General features: G+C 40.6%; 1 pseudogene; it reads left to right on the forward strand.

Annotated features, from left to right (window-relative positions):
• Positions 1-7,573: 7,573 nt before the first annotated feature.
• Positions 7,574-8,891, forward strand: LOC119505224 (annotated as a pseudogene).
• Positions 8,892-23,353: the final 14,462 nt, after the last annotated feature.

Raw genomic sequence — 23,353 nt, forward strand, 5'->3', positions numbered from 1 at the left:
CCAAAAGAGAATGGAAAGGCCAGGAGTTGCCGCTGTGTGCTTTGCCGTGTGACAGACTGAGCAACCAAGGATCACCAGCAGCCAGCCCCAGAACCCCAGTCTTCAGGGAGCAAGCATCATCCGGATGATGCCTTGATTTGGACTTTCTTTTAGCCTCAAAACTGTGAGCAAATAAATTCCCATTGTTTAACCCGACCCATTTCATGGTGTTTGCTTGAGTTGCCCAGGAAACCGAAACACCTACCTCACCCCATACACAAAACATTCCACAGGAAGTAAAGCTCACATATGAGAAGGAAGAAAACCTAAAAACTTTTAGAACAAAATTAATTGAAAACGTCTTTATGGCTACTGGTAATGGAGGAATTCCTTAGGCACAAACCCTGAAGGAAAAGGACTGGTAAATCTGATGTGAAAATTTCGACCGTCTATGCAACAAAGGAAACTGAAAACAAGGGAAGAGGCACTTGGTGACCTGGGAGGACTCCCCAGAATGGGGAGTGGGATGTGGAGGACCCTCTGGGAGGGGTCCGCTGAGGAAGGAAAGACTTGGCTGCCTGGAGAGGGGGTGAGGAGTTTTAGACAGAGGACATGGGCTTATGGATCCATGGAGCTGTGAAAAGGCCCTGGGGTTTAAAGGGTTCTGGCTGGGATACAGCCAAGAGGAGGAAAAGGGAGCCTGAAAGAGACATCGGGAAGGACCAGGTTCTCAGGGCTCTTGAGCACACCTTTTCCAATTTGAGTATGTGCTTTTAGGTGATTTTGATTTTTACATCTTTGTATATTTTTTAAAGTAGGCAATGTTGCACAAAGTGTGAAAATTCCAACGGTTCAAAACAGGGCACGGAGGGAGGTTTCTCTCTTCTGGCCCCTGGGCCATCCCTGCCCTACAAGAAACACCGGAGCCAGGCTCTCCTGCATCCTCACTGGGATGGCCAACACAGAGACTAGCATCCAAACACACTGGCCTGGATCCCTTGCTTCTCTCACCTAATACATCTTGGTGCTCCCTCATTCTTTGAAGGGCGTGCATGATTTTCTCTGATGAGTGGATGTACAGCTGTATTGTGACTTCCTTAGCTAGTCCCCAACTGTTCTTCAAGCAAAGCAGCAATGGTATTCTTGTAGTGTATCCCATTAAATATTTATAAGAATATCTTTTGGTTGCAAATATTTAGGAGACTCCATGACACTGAAATATAGTCCATGAAAATATAGGATGCCCAGGGGAACCAGATCTAGGGAATCTAGGGGTTTTGAAGTCTACATAGGAGTTTTCCAAACAAGTTCTGGCCAAAAGGAGGAGCATGAGTATGGCATGCTAGAGGTTCACTGTAGCTGTGGGGAGGCTTGAATGAGGGGGAGAAGGTGGCTGGAGAGGCAGGCAGGGGCCAGATCTTGAAAGGCCTGTTTTAACGGGAGAGCCAGGGAAGAATCCTAAGTAAGAGAGAAGCTCAGCTAGTGGAAAATCAGACAAGCACAAACATTTTGAGAGGTCAACTTACTCTCACACATACTGACCCCTACCGGCCAGACACTACACTTGCACACTTCCCTCTTGGAACCTGAAGACCTACAAACCCCAAGCAGTCTCAAACCCACTGCCCTAGGTTATCATGAAATGTAGTTTTGAATATAAAAAGAAAAAGGCTGCTTTTTGAGTGTTTTCTTATAGATATTTGTTATCTGTTCAAGTGTAAGCTTTCTCGTTGGTATACAGAGAAGCCATCCAAGTCCCAGCAGAAAGTAGGGCTTTTTAAGACTGCAGAAAAGTTGTGAGCCCTGATTCACACTTCCAGCGGCTTTGGCAGCAGAGACACAGAATGTCTTATTTACCACCCAGCATGAGTGATGTGGTGCTTGCCATCCCTGCCAGGTTCGTGGGCAGGGGTGTGTTTAAAGACAAAACTGCACAGTTGAAACATCACATCCATTTCAGTTCCGGTTGGCAAATTCAAGAAATAAAGATATAGCCCGCCCAGTGAAATGTGAATTTCAGAGCAACAACATACCATTTTTTAGTATAAGTATATCCCATGTTATGTTTGGGACATACTTATACTGAAAAACTATTCGTGGTTGATCTGAAATTCAAATTTAATTGGGGTATCCTGTATTTTACAGATCAACCCTGTTTTCACACCAGCCACGTGAGGTGAGTTGGCCCACATGAGCCCAGCAGTCAGCTCACAGAAGCCACAATTGTTTCCTCCCACTTTTCTTCCCCTTCCAGAGGGGAAGTGATGGGTTTCTCTGACATCTCTGCCTTTCCAGCCCCACCCCCCCATGCCCTGGCCAGCTTTTGGCCACTGCAAGCAATTCCATAATTGTTTGGGCTCCTCTCTGGGTTCAGGATGTAACATTTTCTCAGCACCATTTGCTAAAATCAAAGTGATGAACAATACTGGGCATTTTGGCACACACTGACCCAATTCTGGAAAAATATCTCAAATGCTTTTAATACGTGCTTACAGCCTGGAGCATTCTGGCAGAGGTTTTAACCTCAAATAACATCACCATCTCGAATGTTCTTTTGGAAAACGCTCTCTTCCCACCTTGTATGGGGGTATAACCTCATTAAAAGCCCACGGCACACCAGTGTGTCCCAGACGGAGGCAGGGAGCTGAAGGGAGTCGCCCACGGACAGCCCAGGTGGCCGAGATGCTTTGCAAAAGGGCAGGGACGACAGACGTTATAACCAGTATGGCAACCATTTCACTACGACTTTGCCCAAACACAGTATTTCATAATATAAAGTGGCTCCTCCTGGTTGTTTTCTATTTGCATTCCTTGGAGTCATCGGAATATGGATGCTATGGTCTGCACTGGCTTTTGAAGGGTGGTACTACTGTACTGCATCAAATCTACAATGCCATTAAATTTAGATGCACTATAGTTTTATGTCCAACTAAGAAAGAAAAAACACTGCCAATTATGGTTGTAAGATGCCATTAATTGTAAGATAAATTCCTGATTTCAGAGAGATTGAAATGCAAAGCAAAACAAAACAAAACAAAGTGTAGCTCGGAACCAGTGAAATCGCCTCAGAGTTTTTGGTGCTGAGGCTGGTTCATGTATGTGGCAGTGAGGGCAACACGTACACCCAAATCTCCCCTTTCCTCCTTGCACACCCTGGATGGCCACACTTCCCAGCATCCCTTGCAGGGGGGCAGGGCCATGTGACCCAGCGCTTGTCAAACAGGGTGATGTGTGTCCCTCCAGGTGGCTCCTCAAAAACTCCCACAACTGGTATATGACTCCTGGGGATAAATTTGGACCTGGCATTGTCGGATTGAGAACATCTTCTTCACCAAAAGGGGGATGTGAAATGAAACAAAATAAAGCTTCAGTGGCTGAGAGATTTCAAATGGAGTGGAGAAGTCACTCTGGTGGACATTCTTATGCACTATATAGATAACAATTTTTAGGTTTTAATGTATTGGAACAGCTAGAAGTAAATATCTGAAACTATCAAACTCCAACCCAGTAGCCTTGACTCTTGAAGATGATTTTATAACAATGTAGATTACAAGGGATGACAGTGTGTGATTGTGAAAGCCTTGTGAATCCCACTCCCTTTATCCAGTGTATGGATGGATGAGTAGAAAAATGGGGACAAAGACTAAATGAAAAATAGGGTGGGATGGGGGGATGATTTGGGTGTTCTTTTTACTTTTTTTTTTTTAATTCTTATTTTCACTTTTTCTGGTACATGGAAAATGTTCAAAAAACAGACTGGGTGATGAATGCATAACTATATGATGGTGCTGTGAACAACTGATTGTGCACTTTGGATGATTGTATGGTATGTGAATATATCTCAATAAAATTGAATTTAAAAGAATTAAATATTCAAAAAAAGAAAAGCAAACATAACTGTTCAATACAAAGAGTGAACCTTAATGTAAACTACGGACTATAGTTAACAGTCTAGCTATAATATTTAATCAAATGTAACACAAGTACCACATTAATGCAAAATATTAATAAAAGGGAAAACTGTATGGGGACAGTATATGGAAGAAACTGCTTTCTGAATGAATTTGATTTTTCTTTAAATCTACAATTTTTCTAATAAAAAAAAAACACTTTGAGAAAACAAAAACAAAAACTCCCACACCATCCGCTGGGCATACGCATGGAAGACAAGGCCCCGGAAGTCCAGAAGGAAGGAACTTGGTACTCATGGTGGCTTCACAATGTGTCCATGGGCTAAGCTGGACCTCTGTTTTCCAGAACCCGCCTCTCCATTTAGTTCCAAGTTAGGGCTGGTCGAAAGAGAAATGTGCATGAGATCTGGAAGGCAGAAGTGAAGGTCGTCATGATGGGATGCTGGGAAAGAAAGGCACAAAGGCACTGACAGATTTGAGCTTGTCCTCACTCTGCTCTGTGCCCAATGTTCCTCCAAAAAAAAAACAAAAAAACAAAAAACAAACCATATTAGAACCACGTCCCTCCAGACGCAGGGGCCAGGCCACAGCCTTACATGAGGGTCCTACCAGCTTGCCCTGGTGACCCGCTTGTGATCCCAGTAGATTTGTCCACAGACCCTTATTCACCCAGCTGCTCTCAAATCTGGGTGCTACCCCATTCCTGTAAGGAACCCCTTCTCCATATCGCACAGGCAGGCTCTGCTTCTCCAACCAAACCCTGAATGGTTGCATGGAACTGAGCCCTCCAAGCCTCTCTCCAGTCATCTGCATTGGACTGTGATCGAGGAGGAATCAATTTCTATTAGGCCAAGCCACGGAGCTTCCAGATGCTTTGTTACAGCAGCTAGCTGACCCTGATGATACATCCCGTCTTCCTGGGCAAGGGCTTCATGTCCTAGCGCAGCTACCAGTTTACACTTCCCGAAGGGAAGAGGTGAAACTTGGAGCACAAACGAAACAGTGCATCCTTGGTCCTTTTATAGGCTTTGAATGGAAGTCTTAGGAGGAAAGAAACATATTTATTCAGCATGCACCATTAAGCCAGAACCTGCCACTAATTTGGAGCTACTGACATTTTATCCTTTGCACATTCAATGTCATGAGGCATCTCTCCGAGTTCCTTTAACGTGAAGTTACTTCGTTTTTCGTCACAATCGCCTTCTTCATTTATGGTGATACGTTCAGCTTGGCGAAGTTCTTCTGGCTGTGCTTCTAGAGTCTCTTGAACGGTGATGTGTCCACATCCCTCAGTCAGCTGTTTCTTCTACACCTCCGGAGACGGTGGAGTCAAATTTCACTTCCAGTGCTATAGCTTCTGTGGTTTTCCACCACACTTTTATCTCTGTTGGTCAATTCTTTCTTTCGATGAGCCACGTTTGTAAACTGCCCCTCGTTTGATCGCTGGGTGGCAAGAGGGCCACATAACAACCTGCTTTGCTATCTGTGCATGAACTGATAAACAGATTGCACGAACCGTCACGGATGGACTTTGAAAGAATTGTGGCACCTGTGCACTGGTCATGACGTGCATCTGACACTTACACAGATGTGTGGACTGACAAGCTAGCAGCCAAGGTTGCATTCATGCAATGACTCCTAGTTAATATACCACAGTCAGTGAAATCTGAACTACGTGGTTGTGGGATGGGTGCTAACCAAACCGTGCTAACTGCAATCCGTACACCCCAGGACCATGCCAAGCAAGGGCCACCTGCATTTCAGGCTTTACAGGGACTCTGCCCTACTATGGCTGTATTGCAACAACATTTTAATTCCAAAAGCAGTTGGTCCACAGGCTAAGAGCAGAGGTGCTTAAAGGGTGACCATGGACCCCTGGGAACTTGACAGAAATGCACATTCTTGGCCCCACCCCAGACACCTTCAACAGTGGGTGAGGCCCAACAAGCCCTCCAGGGGATTCTGTTGCTTCCTACAATTTAAAAACTGATGCTTTAGACCACACCCAAACTGTGTTCACTGGGGTCCGGCAGCCCAGCCCAAGGGGAGTCCAGGTCTCCCTTTGCTACAGAGATGTCTCTATGAAATGTGTTCAGTGACGCCAACCTTGCAGGATTGTTGTGAGGTAAAATGTGCAAGAAGCCTCCACCCCAGGGTGAACGGCTTCAGCCAGTATGTGACAGGCTGCCTGATGGGGAGCTGAGGAGAAAGGTTTTCCTCTAAGAGACCCATGGAAGAGAAGATCTGCTTTCACCTTGGTCATTAGTGGGTGAGGATGTGATGGCAGGACCTGAGGCAGCCATACTGCAGCCATGAGGCCCACATATTGAGGACAAAATGAGGTCATATAAGTGGAAATGCTGGACAACTGAGGGAACTTGATAAAACTTATCTGCTTCCTCACTCCTTTACTACATATTTGAGTTAATATATTTGGGAGACCCTTTTCTCTGAAGCCCATCTAATCACCTTAGTATAAGAATGAGGCCCTTTTTCTCTCTCTTAACGGTCTTATTATTTTTATTATTATTAAAGTAGCTGTAGGTTTTACAGGAAACTCATGTAGAAAGTATGAAGTTCTCATACACCCCCCTCTCATACGCTTTTATCCCCACTGTTCACATTTTTTATTAGTGGGGTGCTTTTGTTACAACTGTTGAAACAATATTATTATAATGATGCTATTATGGTATTAACTTTAGCCTACTATTTGCATTATGAGTCACTCCTTCTTCTTCTTCTTGTTTTTTTTGTTAGTCCCTGGCATTTGAGGAAAGCTCTCATAACCCTAACTGGATACAAGCTTATGGAACAGACACCTCAGATTCTCAAATTACAGTGAAAAGACATTAAAATATAAAAATGTCCAGGTTTCAACAAAAGGTTACAAAACATAGGTAGAAACAGGAAGCAATGGCTCAGGCAAAGGAGAAGATGAAAGCTTAAGAAACCATCAACGAGGAGGATCAGACTTCGGATGTTCCCCACAAAGACTTTAAAAAAAAATGGTCCTAAATATTCTCAAAGAACAAAGGAAAACATGGACAAAGAAATAAAGGAAATTGGGAAAATGGTAGATGAACATAAAGAGAATAGCAGTAGAGAGATGGAAATTATGAAAAGGAACCAAACAGAGCTGAAGACCAAAAGAACAGAAATTAAAAATTCCCTAGACAGGTTCAACAGCAGATTGGAACTGGCAGAAGAAAGCATCAGTGAACTTGAAGACCAAACAAGCGAAATCATCCAGTCTGAGGAACCTGTGGGACACCATCAAGCAGACCGAGGCACACATCGTGGGAGTCCCAGAAGGAGAAGAAAGAGAGAAAGAGGCAGAGATGTTTGAATTCAAAGAAATTATGGTGGGAAACTTCCCAAATTTAACTAAAGACATGAATATACACATCCAAGACACTCAGTGAACTTTAAACAGGATAAATCCAAATAGAACCGCACTGTGCCAAGTTATAAACAAACTGTCAAATGCCAAAGATAATGAGAAAATTCTGAAAGCGCAAGAGAAAAGCAACATATTACATACAAGAGAGCCTCAATAAGATGAGGCATCAATTTCTCATCAGAAACCATGGAAGTAAGAAGGCAGTGGGAAGACATATTTAAAGTGCTGACAGCAAAAAACTGCCAACCAAGAAGTCTGTATCTGGCTAAACTGCCTTTCAGAAATGTGGGAGAGCTGCACAGGGCACCAGGAGGGGACGGTGTTGCATGGGGCTGTCCCTGCAGCAGATTCAGGCTTTCCCACATGTGAGGCAGCCATTACTCGGGCTGAAGCTGAGCAGATCCTCTACCCCCATGGAGCATGGTGCCTCCCTGACTCAGAGAACATGCTAGCCTCTGCCAACAAAACAGAAAAGACTGAATTTCCGGGTTTCTTCTACAAGCATTTTCTCACAGCTCTGTTATCGGCAAATATGACGGAAGAGAAACCTAGTAAAGATGATTTTCAAACAACCCAGTTATTGGCATGTGCATTGGAATTGTTAACATTTTGTGTAGAATACCATACCTACCACGTAAGGAGCTACATTATTAATAAGGATATCCACCAGGGATTGTCAGTTCTTTGGCCTCAAAGCATGCTTTCTTGGCATTATGTGCCCTTTGTTGTTAGAGAAAGATTATTGGATTAAGAAATGAGTTTTATAGCCACCACATGATGAAAAGCTTTTTGTCTGAACCATGGTCAAACATTGCTCAACAATGGTTCTGTACAATCTGATGAACTCTGCCATAATAGAGATGTTTGACTTTATTAGAATGGAAGATATAAAATCATTAACTGCTCATGTAAGTGAAAATTACAGGAAAGCACTAGGAGATGTAGATTATGTACAGATATTTAAAGGATTGACCCTGAAGTGTGAACAACAAACACAAAGGTGAGACAATCCCAAATATCAAAGAATGCATTCCATTTCGAGGAAATTATAGATATCAAAGACATGCCAGGACACTAGACAAGAGATGTGGTTTAATGCAGACGGAGATGACATGGAAGATGGAGAAGCTGCAGTGTCTCCCTCTGACAAACCTAAAATTGATGATGGTTTTATAGATCCAATAAGCAAATTCGTGGAAAGGAAGGAACTAAAAGACAGCGAGGAAAAGGAGGTGCTTCTGAAAACACATCTTTCCGGTCGGCAGAGCCCAAGTTTCACACTTTCCCTCTCTAGGGGAACAAAGACTAATCTCATCAGCCAGTCATCTGCAACAAATCTGCCTGGTTCTCCAGGGTCTCCTGGATCCGTCCCCAAAAATACATCTCAGACGGTGGCTATTACTACCAAGAGAGGCCTGGTGGGTCTGGGAGATTATCCTGATGATGATGAAGATGAAGACAAGAAGACGCACCACCAAGGTCAAAGAAAGCAAAACTTGAATTGTACTAAGGGCAACTGTCTACGATCAGTTCCCATTGGAAAAAACTGGTTCTCTACCCCTACCCCCTACAACATCCACCCCAAAGCAGTGCTCTTGTGAACGACTGACGTAGATCAGCCTTCATACCGTTGACTTCTGCTCATCGAGTGCCAACTCAACGGAGCAGGCAGTGATGGGTGTTACACATATAGGGGAAAGACTTGGATCTTTGAGCTCTCCAGCTTGGACCACACATTGCCCTTTTCTCAGGGAAGAAAATGGAAACAAAAAGCCAACAGGGCAGGAGGTTTGGATTGACAGGTCAGTTGCTTTCTTGGAGCACGTTTGCGACTTGGAAGAATGGGCTGTTCTGCTGTAATTCTTCACAATTAAGAATGCCAAGCGATTTCTTCGAATAAAGAGACCTGCCTTTAAAAACAAACACGCTTAGGGTTTTAGTCAACCTACAACAGGGGAAGGGTGAATATAAAGTTTCCTCTTTTTTTAAAGTCTGTTCCCCCTTGCCCTTCAAAATGCCGATGTTTTTTTTTTTTTTTTTAAAGTAAGGATTTGTCTTATTTGATTAAAATTGAGTGGAATTCTAGATGTGGTCATTTGTGTCCTAATTTTTTTGTTGTTTCATTTCATTTTATTTTTTTTTTCTTGCTCCTCTTTATGTATGCCTAGTTGATGAGTATATTTATTTGGGACCCTTAAGACTTTGTTGATGTAAATTACCCCAAGCTATTTCACAATATGTAAGTTTTGTTCGACATCACAGTTAATTTGTTTAGTTTTATGAAAGATGGTATCTTTTTATTGACAAAAGCAAGGTAATCTTGCAATTATGTGCATACAAAAGCAATACTATTTTGTAACTAAATATTTTATATTAAAATTTACATTGGCAACTGTCTTGAGAATTCAGAGAAATAAAGAATTTAAAACTTCAACTGTTTTGATGAACCTAGAAACATGAAATCAGTATCCCAAAGAGATTCTGAAATTCATATATTGAAAAAATGATGGTATGCTCATCTAAATTGAGGATGCATGATTAAAAAAACAACATTTGACTTTTTAAAATAAAAGTGAAGAGCAAGAGAAAACAATTCAAACAACCAACCAAAGAAAATGAGGGCGAGATGAAGACATTCCCAGATAAACAAAAGCTGAGGGACTCTGTCACCTCTGGACCCATCCTAGGAGAGATACTAAAGGGAGCTCTGCAGGCTGAAAGGAGAAGGCAACAGAGCAAAGCTGCAGGAAGAAGCAAAGATCTCAGGTGAGGGTAACATGGGCAATTACAAATGCCAGTACTATTGCAGCTTTGGTTTGTGTCTCCACTTTTCACTTCCGACAGGATCTAAAAGGCAAACGCATAAAGTGTAATGATAAACCAGTGGTTTTGGACTCGCTATGTGTGAACATGTAATTTGTGACAGGAACTACATAAAGGTGGGAGGGACAGAGGGGTACAGGAACATAGTTTGTATTTATTATTGAAGTTGGTACCCAAGCAACAGTGTTGTTATAGATTTAGGATGTTAAATTTAAGTTCCATGGTAACCTCAAGGAAAATATCAGAGAATATGAAAGCTCACAGAGACAGAAATTAGGGTACGGGTTGTCAGGGATGGGAAGTAAACACGTAACGAGTATAGGGTTTCTGTTTCAAAAGATGTGGAAAGTTTTAGTAATGGAAGGTGGTGAAGTACCACAATATTATGAATGTAATTAATCCCACTGAACGATATGCTTGGGAGTGTTGGGATGGAAAAGTTTATGTTGTGTTTATTTTCCTACAATCAAAAAAAAAAAAGGAGTAATTAAAAAGCAATGACAATTAAATGCAATATGTGGATGGGATCTAACAAGGGAGGAGAAAAGGCTCAAAGGGACATTTTGGGGACATAAAAATTTGGAATATAGACTGTAAGCTTTATATCAGTGTTAAATTTCTGGAACTTGATAACTGCTCTTAAGGTGGTTACATAAGTGAATATCTTTGTTCTTAGGAAATATACATGGCAGTATGAAGTGTTTAAGGAGCGTGACGTATATAATCTATACCCCAGTGTTCAGAAAATGGATTGATAAATAGACAGACAGATATAAAGAAGAAAGAAAGAATGGAAGGAAAGAAGGAAGGAAGGAAGGAAGGAAGAAAGAATAGGAAAGAACGAAAGAGAGAAAGAGAGGAGGGAAGGGAAGGGAAGGGGAGGGGATGGGGGAGGGGAGGGGAGAAAGAAAATAGTAAATGTGGTAAAATGTTAAAATTGGTAGATCTGAGTATCTGGAGGAATGGGATAACTTGGAGCTCTCTGTATGGGGCTTGTATTATTTATGTAACTGTCCTGTAAATTGGAAGTATTTCAAAATAAAAAGTTAAAAAATGAAAGAAAAAAATCTCATCTCTTATGTTATTCCATATTCTGAATGACATCCTGGTTCATACATTAATCAGTGAGACAGTGCGACAGACAAAAAGATGATAAAAATGATTACCAGATGCAAAACGATGTGTTTCATATTTGCCTGATTTATAAGTGCAGGGTAAAATGACTTAATTTGACTCGACCTACATTTGGTTTGGTTTTTAATGATTTTGAGATTCAGACAGCCGACAGCTGAACCACTCCCTACCATTTAGCTGGGTGGGGAGAGTTGGGGGCAGGTGGCAGTGGAGGTTGGAGGGAGGGCAGTGAGTGGGCTGTGGAATGACCCAGAAACAGATCACTCCAGCAAAGGACAGGAATTTCTGAAAAATTCACAGGAAAAGGAAATGCAACTGGCTCTTGAACACATGAAAAGCAGCTCAACCTCACTCATCATAAGAGAATTTAAAATGACAAAATGCCAAAGGCCCCTTCTCATGTACTGGACTGGCAAGGCTCTACCGCTGAGGGTGTGGAATGAGGCCTCATGCACGCTACAGGTTGGGTGGGATGATATGGGACAACTCCCTTGTGATGCATCTGGCCAGATCTTCCAAAATACAGAGGCTTTTGCCCTTTGACACAACACTCACCTCTCTTGGAATCTGTGCTACAGGCACACCTGCACAGGATGCAACAAGAGCACCAGATTGTTCATTGCATCAAGTTGATAAAAGCAAAGGCTGGGAATGACCCAGCTTCCAACAGTGAGGGGACTTGATGAATAAGTGACATGGACCACTTGCTTCTTTCAGAAGGATGCTTTCACATGGAAAGATCTGGTAGAACCACCTTGACCAAGTGGCAAAACTTACCATCACTAACGATGGTCAACCCAACACTGAGGCCATGATGGGACGCCAAAAGACCATTATAATAAAAAACAAGCAAAATCCCTCACTAATACCCCCAACTGATTTTGCAGGTGCAAAAGCAATCCAAGTGATCCTTCAGTTCTAGCCAATGCAATAAGGCAAGAAAAGGAAATAAAATGCATATGGAGCAGAAATGAAGAAATAAAACTGCCAGTTGAAATTGTTTTGGACATGAAATAGTCTAGCCAGAAATGTCAAACATGAATCTCAGTGTAAGAGAAGAACCATGCAAATCCAGGATATGGACTATTCTGTGAAACAACTGCTTTGGGCTCTTACGAAAAGCCCATTTTGTTGAAAACAAACCAGCCACAAACCTAAAGTGCTATACATATAGCAACCAAATGCAATATGTGCACCTTAACTGGATTGTAGATCAGAAAGAAAACAAACAAACAAAAAACACAAAAAACCCCAGCTATAAAAGAGAGTCATGGGCCAACCCTTTTTAGGTTCTAAAGAATTGGGGTAGCTGGTGGTGGATACCTGAAACTATCAAACTACAACCCAGAACCCATGAATCTCGAAGACAGTTGTATAAAAATGTAGCTTATGAGGGGTGACAATGGGATTGGGAAAGCCATAAGGACCAAACACCACTTTGTCTAGTTTATGGATGGATGTGTAGAAAAGTAGGGGAGGGAAACAGACAGACAAAGGTACCCAGTGTTCTTTTTTACTTCAATTGCTCTTTTTCACTCTAATTATTATTCTTGTTATTTTTGTGTGTGTGCTAATGAAGGTGTCAGGGATTGATTTAGGTGATGAATGTACAACTATGTAATGGTACTGTGAACAATCGAAAGTACAATTTGTTTTGTATGACTGCGTGGTATGTGAATATATCTCAATAAAATGATGATTTAAAAAAAAAAAAAAAAAAAAAAAAAAAGAGAGTCATGGGCTAAGAGAAAAATGTCAATCTGGAGTATAATATGAAAGGCACAATTACACCAAGGCCCACTTTCTGTGTTTGCTTCCTGCCCCTTAGTATTGGGGGAACAGATCCTGCTCCTAGGATATGGCTGGTGAGGGATGATGAGGCCTGAAACTGATGGGAAAGATCAAATGGCTCAGACAAAAGTATATTCACCCACAAAGATGGGCTCCAGAAAGCAAACATGGCCAAATATTGACACCTAGTGAATCCTCTCTTGCAAGTTTTCTGCAAGTTTGAAATATTTTAAAAACAACTAAAAACAGTTATCTATGGTAGACAGGAGGAAAAGGGGGCGGATGGAAAAAGTGTAGGAGAGCAACTTCTCTTGGAACTTTTTGTGTGTTTTTTTAACCATGTAACCATAGTGCCTATTTTGAATTTTAAGCATTTTTAAAAGACCATTATAGTAAAAGCAAACAAGATCCCTCACTAATATGCCCAACTGATTTTGCAGGTGCAAAAGTAATCCAAGTGGTCCCTCAGTTCTAGCCAATGCAATAAGGCAAGAAAAGGAAATAAAATGCATATGGAGCAGAGATGAAGAAATAAAACTGTCCAGTTGAGATTGTAAAGTGGAGAAAATATATTTCCCCACAATTAAACAAACAAACAAACAAACAAACAAAAAAAAAAAAAAAAAAAAAAAAAGAAGAGCAACCAAAGAGACTATAACAATTAAATGCAATACATGATTCTGAACTGGATCTAATAATGGAGGAGAAAAGCCCAAAAGGACATTATTGGGACATATAAAAGTTGGAACATAGATTGAAAGCTTTATATTAAGGTTAAAGTTTTGAACTTGATAACTGTACTTAAGGTTGTTACATAAATGAACATCTTTGCTCTTAGAAAATGTACATGGAAGTATTATGTGTTCAAGGAGCATGATGTGTACAACCTACTCTCAAATGCTTAGAAAACTGATCAGATAGATAGATAGATAGATAGATAGATAGATAGATAGATAGATAGAGTGCTGGTTTGAAGCTGCTTTTTTAATCCACTCCTGTGGGGTAAGACCTATTGCGGATGGGACCTTTTGATTAGGTTGTTTTAACTGAGATACAACCCACTTAATTCAAGGTGGGTCTTAATCCTTTACTGGAGTCCCTTATGAGGGTAAAAGACAGGAAATGCCCAGAGAGCTCAGAGAGGAACACCCAGAGAGAGAGCTGAGAGAGAACCAACAGATGCTCAGAGAGGAAGCTACTGGAATCAGAGATGAAAGCAAGGAAACCCAGGAGCAAAGGACCAGCAGACTCCAGCCACGTGACTTCCCATGTGACAGAGGTGCCCCAGATGCCAGAAACCTTTCTTCAGAGAAGGCATTGGTCATGCTGATGCCTTAAATTTGGTCATTTTCACAGCCTTAGAACTGTAAATTTGTAAGCTAATAAATTCCCATTGTAATAAAAGTCAACCCATTTCTGGTATATTGCATTCTGGCAGCTTTAGTAAACTGAGATAGATAGATAGATAGATAGATAGATAGGTAGATAGATAGATAATAGATAATAGATGGTTAGATCGATAATTGATGGATGGATGGATACATAGATAGATGACAGTTGAATGTAGATGATATGTGGATGATAGAAATGATAGAGAGAGAAAGAAGATGGATAGATGATAGATTGGATAGATGATAGATTAGATAGATGACTGATAGATGATGGATAGATGATGGCAATAGATGATAGGTGGATGATGGAGATAGATTAGATAGATGATAGATAATAAATAGATAGATCATAGGTAAATAGATAGATAAATAGATGATAGATAGATGATAGATCGATCTAATGACACAACAAATGTGGAAGGTGTTAAAATCAGTGAATCTGGGTGTCTGGGGTGGGGTATGTTGAGTTTTCTGCATGGGGCTTGCATTATTTTTGCAGTTGTCCTGTAAGTTTGAAATTATTTCAAACTGAAAAGTTTAAGGGAAAGAGACCAGATGGCCTTTGTGGCAAATGGTGCCACAGCAACGGGACATCCTTCAGCAAAAAAATAAACCTCAACCTAAACTTCACACCTTGTATGAAAACTAACTCAAAACAGATCACAGACGTAAATGTAAAATGTAGAACTATAAAACTTAAAGAAAAAAACACGAGAAAATTTTTGAGATCTAGGGCCAGGCAAAGAATTCCTAGACTACACCAAAACATGGTCTATAAAAGGAAAACAGACAAATTAGACTGCATTAAAAATTTTTTATCTTCATTTTATTGAGATATATTCACATACCACGCAGTCATACAAAACAAATCGTACATTCGATTGTTCACAGTACCATTACATAGTTGTACATTCATCACCTAAATCAATCCCTGACACCTTCATTAGCACACACACAAAAATAACAAGAATCATAATTAAAGTGAAAAAGAGCAATTGAAGTAAAAAAGAACACTGGGTACCTTGGTCTGTTTGTTTGTTTGTTTCCTTCCCCTATTTTTCTACTCATCCATCCATAAACTAGACAAAGTGGAGTGTGGTCCTTATGGCTTTCCCAATCCCATTGTCACCCCTCATAAGCTACATTATTATACAATTGTCTTCGAGATTCATGAGTCTGGGTTGAAGTTTGATAGTTTCAGGTATCCACCACCAGCTACCCCAATTCTTTAGAACCTAAAAAGGGTTGTCTAAATTGTGCATAAGTGGGCCCACCAGAGTGACCTCTCGGCTCCTTTTGGAATCTCTCTGCCACTGAGGCTTATTTCATTTCCTTTCACATCCCCCTTTTGGTCAAGAAGATGTTCTCCGTCCCACGATGCCAGGTCTACATTCCTCCCCGGGAGTCATATTCTACGTTGCCAGGGAGATTCACTCCCCTGGGTGTCTGATCCCACGTAGGGGGGAGGGCAGTGATTTCACCTTTCAAGTTGGCTTAGCTAGAGAGAGGGGGCCACATCTGAGCAACAAAGAGGCATTCAGGAGGAAGCTCTTAGGCACAATTCTAGGGAGGCCTAGCCTCTCCTTTGCAGGAACCATCTTCCCAAGGGTAAAACCTATGGTAGAGGGCTCAACCCATCAAACCACCAGTCCCCTATGTCTGTGGTCATGTTAGCAACCATCTAGGTGGGGTAGGCCAATACCCCTGCGTTCTCCACAGGCTCCTCAAGGGGGCACTACATATTTTTTTCCTTGTTGTTTTTTTTTTTAACTTTTTTTTCTTTTTTAAATCAACTGTATGAAAAAAAAATTAAAAAAAATAAAAAACATACAATAAAAGAACATTTCAAAGAGACCATAACAAGGGAGTAAGAAAAAGACAACTAACCTAAGACAACGGCTTTACTTCCAACCTGTTCCTACTTTACCCCAAGAAAGTTACCTAATATAGCAACATTTCTGTGAACTTGTTCCTACTATATCCATCAGAAATTAACAGACCATAGTCATTCCTGAGCATCCCCAGAACATTAAATAGCTTATCTGTTCTTCTTGGATTATTGTTCCCCCTTTCTTAATTGCTCTCTATTGCTAGTTCCCCTACATTCTACATTATAAACCATTTGTTTTACATTTTTCAAAGTTCACATTAGTGGTAGCATATAATATTTCTCTTTTTGTGCCTGGCTTATTTCACTCAGCATTATGTCTTCAAGCTTCATCCATGTTGTCATATGTTTCATGAGATCGTTCCTTCTTACTGCCGTGTAGTATTCCATCGTGTGTATATACCACATTTTATTTATCCACTCATCTGTTGAAGGACATTTGGGTTGTTTCCATCTCTTGGCAATTGTGAATAATGCTGCTATGAACATTGGCGTGCAGATATCTGTTCGTGTCACTGCTTTCCGATCTTCCGGGTATATACCGAGAAGTGCAATCGCTGGATCAAATGGTAACTCTTTATCTAGTTTTCTAAGGAACTGCCAGACTGACTTCCAGAGTGGCTGAACCATTATACAGTCCCAACAACAATGAATAAGAGTTCCAATTTCTCCACATCCCCTCCAGCATTTGTAGTTTCCTGTTTGTTTAATGGCAGCCACTCTAATCGGTGTTAGATGGTATCTCATTGTGGTTTTAATTTGCATCTCTCTAATAGCTAGTGAAGCTGAACATTTTTTCATGTGTTTCTTGGCCATTTGTATTTCCTCTTCAGAGAACTGTCTTTTCATATCTTTTGCCCATTTTATAATTGGGCTGTCTGTACTACTGTCATTGAGTTGTAGGATTTCTTTATATATGCAAGATATCAGTCTTTTGTCAGATACATGGTTTCCAAAAATTTTTTCCCATTGAGCTGGCTGCCTCTTTACATTTTTGAGAAATTCCTTTGAGGTGCAGAAACTTCTAAGCTTGAGGAGTTCCCATTTATCTATTTTTTCTTTTGTTGCTTGTGCTTTGGGGGTAAAGTCTAGGAAGTGGCCGCCTAATACAAGGTCTTGAAGATGTTTTCCTACATTGTCTTCTAGGAGTTTTATGGTACTTTCTTTTATATTGAGATCTTTCATCCATTTTGAGTTAATTTTTGTGTAGGGGGTGAGGTAGGGGTCCTCTTTCATTCTTTTGGATATGGATATCCAACTCTCCCAGACCCATTTGTTGAAAAGACCATTATGACTCAGTTCAGTGACTTTGGGGGCCTTACCAAAGATCAGTCGGCCATAGATCTGGGGATCTATCTCCGAATTCTCAATTCAATTCCATTGATCTATATGTCTATCTTTGTGCCAGTACCATGCTGTTTTGACAACTGTGGCTTTCTAGTAAGCTTCAAAGTCAGGGAGTGTAAGTCCTCCCACTTGGTTTTTCTTTTCTAGAGTGTCTTTAGCAATTCAAGGCATCTTCCCTTTCCAAATAAATTTGATAACTAGCTTTTCCAAGTCTGCAAAGTAGGTTGTTGGAATTTTGATTGGGATGCATTGAATCTGTAGATGAGTTTGGGTAGAATTGACATCTTAATGACATTTAGCCTTCCTATCCATGAACATGGAATATTTTTCCATCTTTTAAGGTCCCCTTCTATTTCTTTTAGTAGAGTTATGTAGTTTTCTTTGTATAGGTCTTTTACATCTTTGGTTAAGTTTATTCCTAGGTACTTGATTTTTTTAGTTGCTATTGAAAATGGTATCTTTTTCTTGAGTGTCTCTTCAGTTTGTTCATTTCTAGCATATAGAAACATTACTGACTTATGTGCATTAATCTTGTATCCCACTACTTTGCTAAATTTGTTTATTAGCTCTAGTAGCTGTATCGTCGATTTCTCAGGGTTTTCCAGATATAAGATCATATCATCTGCAAACAATGACAGTTTTACTTCTTCTTTTCCAATTTGGATGCCTTTTATTTCTTTGTCTTGCCGGATTGCCCTGGCTAGCACTTCCAGCACAATGTTGAATAACAGTAATGATGGGGGCATCCTTGTCTTGTTCCTGATCTTAGAGGGAAGGCTGTCAGTCTCTCAGCATTGAGTACTATGCTGGCTGTGGGTTTTTCATATATGCTCTTTATCATATTGAGGAAGTTTCCTTCAACTCCTACCTTTTGAAGTGTTTTTATAAAAAACGGATGTTGGACTTTGTCAAATGCTTTTTCAGCATCTATTGAGATGATCATTTGATTTTTCCCTTTCAAATTTTTAATGTGTTGTAATACATTGATTGATTTTCTTATGTTGAACCATCCTTGCATGCCTGGAATGAACCCCACTTGGTCATGGTGTATGATTTTTTTAATGTGTCTTTGGATTCGATTTGCAAGTATTTTGTTGAGGATTTTTGCATCTATATTCATTAGGGAGATTGGCCAGTAGTTTTCCTTTTTTGTAGCATCTTTGCCTGGTTTTGGTATTAGATTGATGTTAGCTTCATAAAATGAGTTAGGTAGTGTTCCATTTTCTTCAATATTTTGAAAGAGTTTGAGTAAGATTGGTGTCAGTTCTTTCTGGAAAGTTTGGTAGAATTCCCCTGTGAAGCCATCTGGCCCTGGGCATTTATTTGTGGGAAGATTTTTGATGACTGATTGGATCTCTTTGCTTGTGATGGGTTGATTGAGGTCTTCTATTTCTTCTCTGGTCAGTCTAGGTTGTTCATATGTTTCCAGGAAATTGTCCGTTTCCTCTACATTATCCAGTTTGTTGCCGTACAGTTGTTCATAGTATCCTCTTATAATTTTTTTAATTTCTTCAGTATCTGCAGTTCTGTTACCTTTTTCATTCATTATTTTGTTTATATAGGCCTTCTCTCTTTTTGATTTTGTCAGTCTAGCTAGGGGATTGTCAATCTTGTTGATCTTCTCAAAGAACCAACTTTTGGTGATATTTATCCTCTCTATTGTTTTTTTGTTCTCTCTGTCATTTATTTCTGCTTTAATCCTTATTATTTCTTTTCTTCTACTTGGTTTAGGATTGGTTTGCTGTTCATTTTCTAGCTTCTTCACTTGATCCATTAGTTCTTTGATTTTGGCTCTTTCTTCCTTTTTAATATATGCGTTTAGTGCTATAAATTTCCCCCTCAGTACTGCTTTTGCTGCATCCCATAGGTTTTGGTATGTTGTGTTCTCATTTTCATTCGTCTCTATATATTTAGCAATTTCTCTTGCTGTTTCTTCTTTAACCCACTGATTGTTTAAGAGTGTGTTGTTTAACCTCCAGGTATTTGTGAATTTTCTAAGTCTCTGATGGTTATTGACTTCTAATTGTATTCCATTGTGGTCAGAGAATGTGCTTTGAATAATTTCAATCTTTTTAAATTTATTGAGGCTTGTTTTATGTCCCAGCATATGATCTATTCTGGAGAATGTTCCGTGAGCACTAGAAAAGTACGTGTATCCTGGTGATTTGGGATGTAATGTTCTGTATATGTCTGTTAAATCTGATTCATTTATCAGATTGTTTAGGTTTTCAATTTCCTTATTGGTCTTCTGTCTGGTTGATCTATCTATAGGAGAGAGTGATGTGTTGAAGTCTCCCACAATTATTGTGTAAACATCAATTGCTTCCTTTAGTTTTGCCAGTGTTTCTCTCATGTATTTTGTGGCACCTTGATTGGGTGCATAGACATTTATGATTGTTATTTCTTCTTGTTGAATTGCCCCTTTTATTAGTATGTAGTGGCCTTCTTTGTCTCTCAAAACATCCCTGCACTTAAAGTCTATTTTATCTGAGATTAATATTGCTACACCTGCTTTCTTTTGGCTGTAGCTTGCATGATATATTTTTTTCCATTCTTTCACTTTCAATTTCTTTGTCTCCCTGTGTCTAAGATGACTCTTTTGTATGCAACATATTGATGGTTCATTTTTTTTGATCCACTCTGCCAATCTATATCTTTTAAGTGGGGCGTTTAATCCATTTACATTCAACGTTATAACCGTGAAGGCATTTCTTGAATCAGCCATCTTATCCTTTGGTTTATGTTTGTCATATATATTTTCCCCCTCTCTCTATTAATATCCTTTATTATACCCATACCAAATCTCTTTAGTACTGAACCTTTCTTCAAGTATCTCTCTCCTTTCTTTGTTTCTCTGTCTGTAGGGCTCCCTTCAGTATCTCCAGTAGGGCAGGTCTCTTGTTAGCAAATTCTCTCAGCATTTGTTTGTCTGTGAAAAATTTAAGCTCTCCCTCAAATTTGAAGGAGAGCTTTGCTGGATAAAGTATTCTTGGCTGGAAATTTTTCTCACTCAGAATTTTAAATATATCGTGCCACTGCCTTCTCGCCTCCATGGTGGCTGCTGAGTAGTCACTACTTAGTCTTATGCTGTTTCCTTTGTATGTGGTGAGTTGCTTTTCTCTTGCTGCTTTCAGAACTTGCTCCTTCTCTTCCGTGTTTGACAGTGTGATCAGAATATGTCTCGGAGTGGGTTTATTTGGATTTATTCTATTTGGAGTTCGCTGAGCATTTATGATTTGTGTATTTATGTTGTTTAGAAGATTTGGGAAGTTTTCCCCAACAGTTTCTTTGAATACTCTTCCTAGACCTTTACCCTTTTCTTCCCCTACTGGAACACCAATGAGTCTTATATTCAGATGTTTTATATTATCTATCATATCCCTGAGGTCCGTTTCGATTTTTTCAATTTTTTCCCCACTCTTTCTTTTATGCTTTCATTTTCCATTCTGTCATCTTCCAGGTCACTGATTCATTGTTCAACTTCCTCTAGTCTTGTACTATGAGTGTCCAGAATCTTTTTAATTTGGTGAACAGTTTCTTTAATTTCCATAAGATCATCTATTTTTTTATTTAGTCTTGCAATGTCTTCTTTATGCTCTTCTAGGGTCTTCTTGATATCCTTTGTATCCCGTACTATGGTCTCATTGTTCATCTTTAGTTCTTTGAGTAGCTGCTCTAGGTGCTGTGTCTCTTCTGATCTTTTGATTTGGGTGCTTGGGCTTGGGGTATCCATATTGCCTGGTTTTTTCATATGCTTTATAATTTTCTGTTGTTTTTGGCCTCTTGGCATTTGCTGAACTTGATAGGGTTCTTTTAGGACTTGTAGACCAATTGAAGTCCTTATCTCTAATTTATCAGATCTGCAGCTTCGTGGAGTACACTTTCTCCAACTAACCAGCAGGTGGCGTCCAGGAGCCACCTGTTCTCCACAAGCCAGTTCTCCCCTGCTTTGCCTTTGTCGTGAGTGGGGGAGTGAGTCTTGTGGGGTCCAATTGGTGTACGAAGCTTGTGTGTGTAGTTGGTGTTGCCCGCCGTGTATATGGGGCGTGTTTCTTGGCAGTCAGGGAAGGGGGTGGCTCTAACAATCAAATCTCCCTGGTGATCCTGGAGTTTTAAAGCTGCTGCAATAGTCTAATCCTTCAGTTCAGTCCTGCCACAGTTTGTCTCTGCCACTGACCTACAAGTCCTTGGTATTGCCGTATGGCTCCTGAGACTTGCAAGTGGGTCCCTCTTCCAGGCCGTGCACCCCCTGGTCCTCTGTTGAGGGATGACTGTGCTATGTCACAGGTGAGTGCTGTCCCCCCGGGCGGTTCTGAGCTGCTGGGCTGTGTAGGGAGGCTCCCAGTCTGCTGAAATGATGGCTGAATGGGGCTTTGTTATTTCACACTGCTCTACCTTCCCAACTCTGGGACAGTCAGCTGAGGTTGCAGGGAAGGCTAATGTCCACGCCCAGTTTCGTGGTGTGTGCCTGTTATTTGAAGCACTTCCGTCACACTGGGTTGTCTGGGGCAGCTCTGGGCTATAGGGCTGGCAATGGGCAGGAGTGTTTCCTGTCCACCAGGATGGTGGCTGTGAGTGGACACCCCCCTTTTCTTGGAAAGTTGTGGTGTTTAGTGAATTTTCTCAGCCACTGGATTATTGCCTTTTGTGTCAGAGCTCTCTTAGTTCTGCTCTTGTCTTGACCTGCCCAAATTGCAAGTCTTTGAAGCTTTCTGTATTGGGCTTCTTAGAGTAATTGTTTTAGAAAAAGAAAAAAGGATTAAAAAACAAAACAAAACAAAACAAACAAACAAACAAAAAAAACGGCCCTCCTCACAGATCTAATGGGTTATTGAAATGTTAAGAGACAAAACAATTAGGGCCATTAAGGAAAGGCCCACAGGGCAGAGAGATCAGCTTTTCTTCGGGATTTGCATATGAGCCTCAGGGCCTGAGCTCTGCCCTTCCCCTTTCTATGTTCACCAGAACTCCAAAAATCCTCCGCTTTTATTTTGGAGTTTTTTGTGCTGTTTTTGTCTATGCCTGTCTCCTCTCTGCTGGGCTGGCTGCTCTCAGATTCTCTGGTGTCTGTTCTCAGTCTATCTATGGTTGGAGTTTGGATCAGTAGAATGAGTTTCCGATAAGGGCTGCCACTGCAGTTCTCTCTTCTCCTTCCGGAGCTGACAGCCTCTCCTCCCACGGGACTGAGCCTGGCAGGGAGGGGTGCAGGTTCCCTGGCCACAAAAACTTACAGATTTCGCTGATCTCAGCAGTTCCACGTTTTCATGAGTGTTGTATGAAGTATGCCCAAAGTCAGATTGCTCTGTGGTGTCCAGTCCACGCAGTTCCTGGCTTTCTACCTACTTTCCTGGAGGAGTAACTAAAACATACAGCTCACCAGTCCGCCATCTTGCCCCGCCCTCTGACTGCATTAAAATTAAAAAACTTTTGTTTTGTTTAATTTTTTGATAAAGTATTAAAAAAAAAAAACAGAATCAAGAGACGATTCTCAACCCTGTTAAGAAGATGAAAAGACAGTCTACATGCTGGGAAAAAATCTTGCAAACCACACACCCAACAAAGGACTAATACGTAAAATATATAAACAACTCTGAAAACTCAACAGTTACAAATGACACCCTGCCTTGAGAAACTGGGCAAAAAGACATGATTTCAGCAAAGATGAAGTGGTGGCCAATAAGCACGTGAA

The sequence above is a fragment of the Choloepus didactylus genome, chromosome 10 (genome assembly GCF_015220235.1).
Source record: "Choloepus didactylus isolate mChoDid1 chromosome 10, mChoDid1.pri, whole genome shotgun sequence".
Classification (NCBI taxonomy): Eukaryota; Metazoa; Chordata; class Mammalia; order Pilosa; family Megalonychidae; genus Choloepus; species Choloepus didactylus.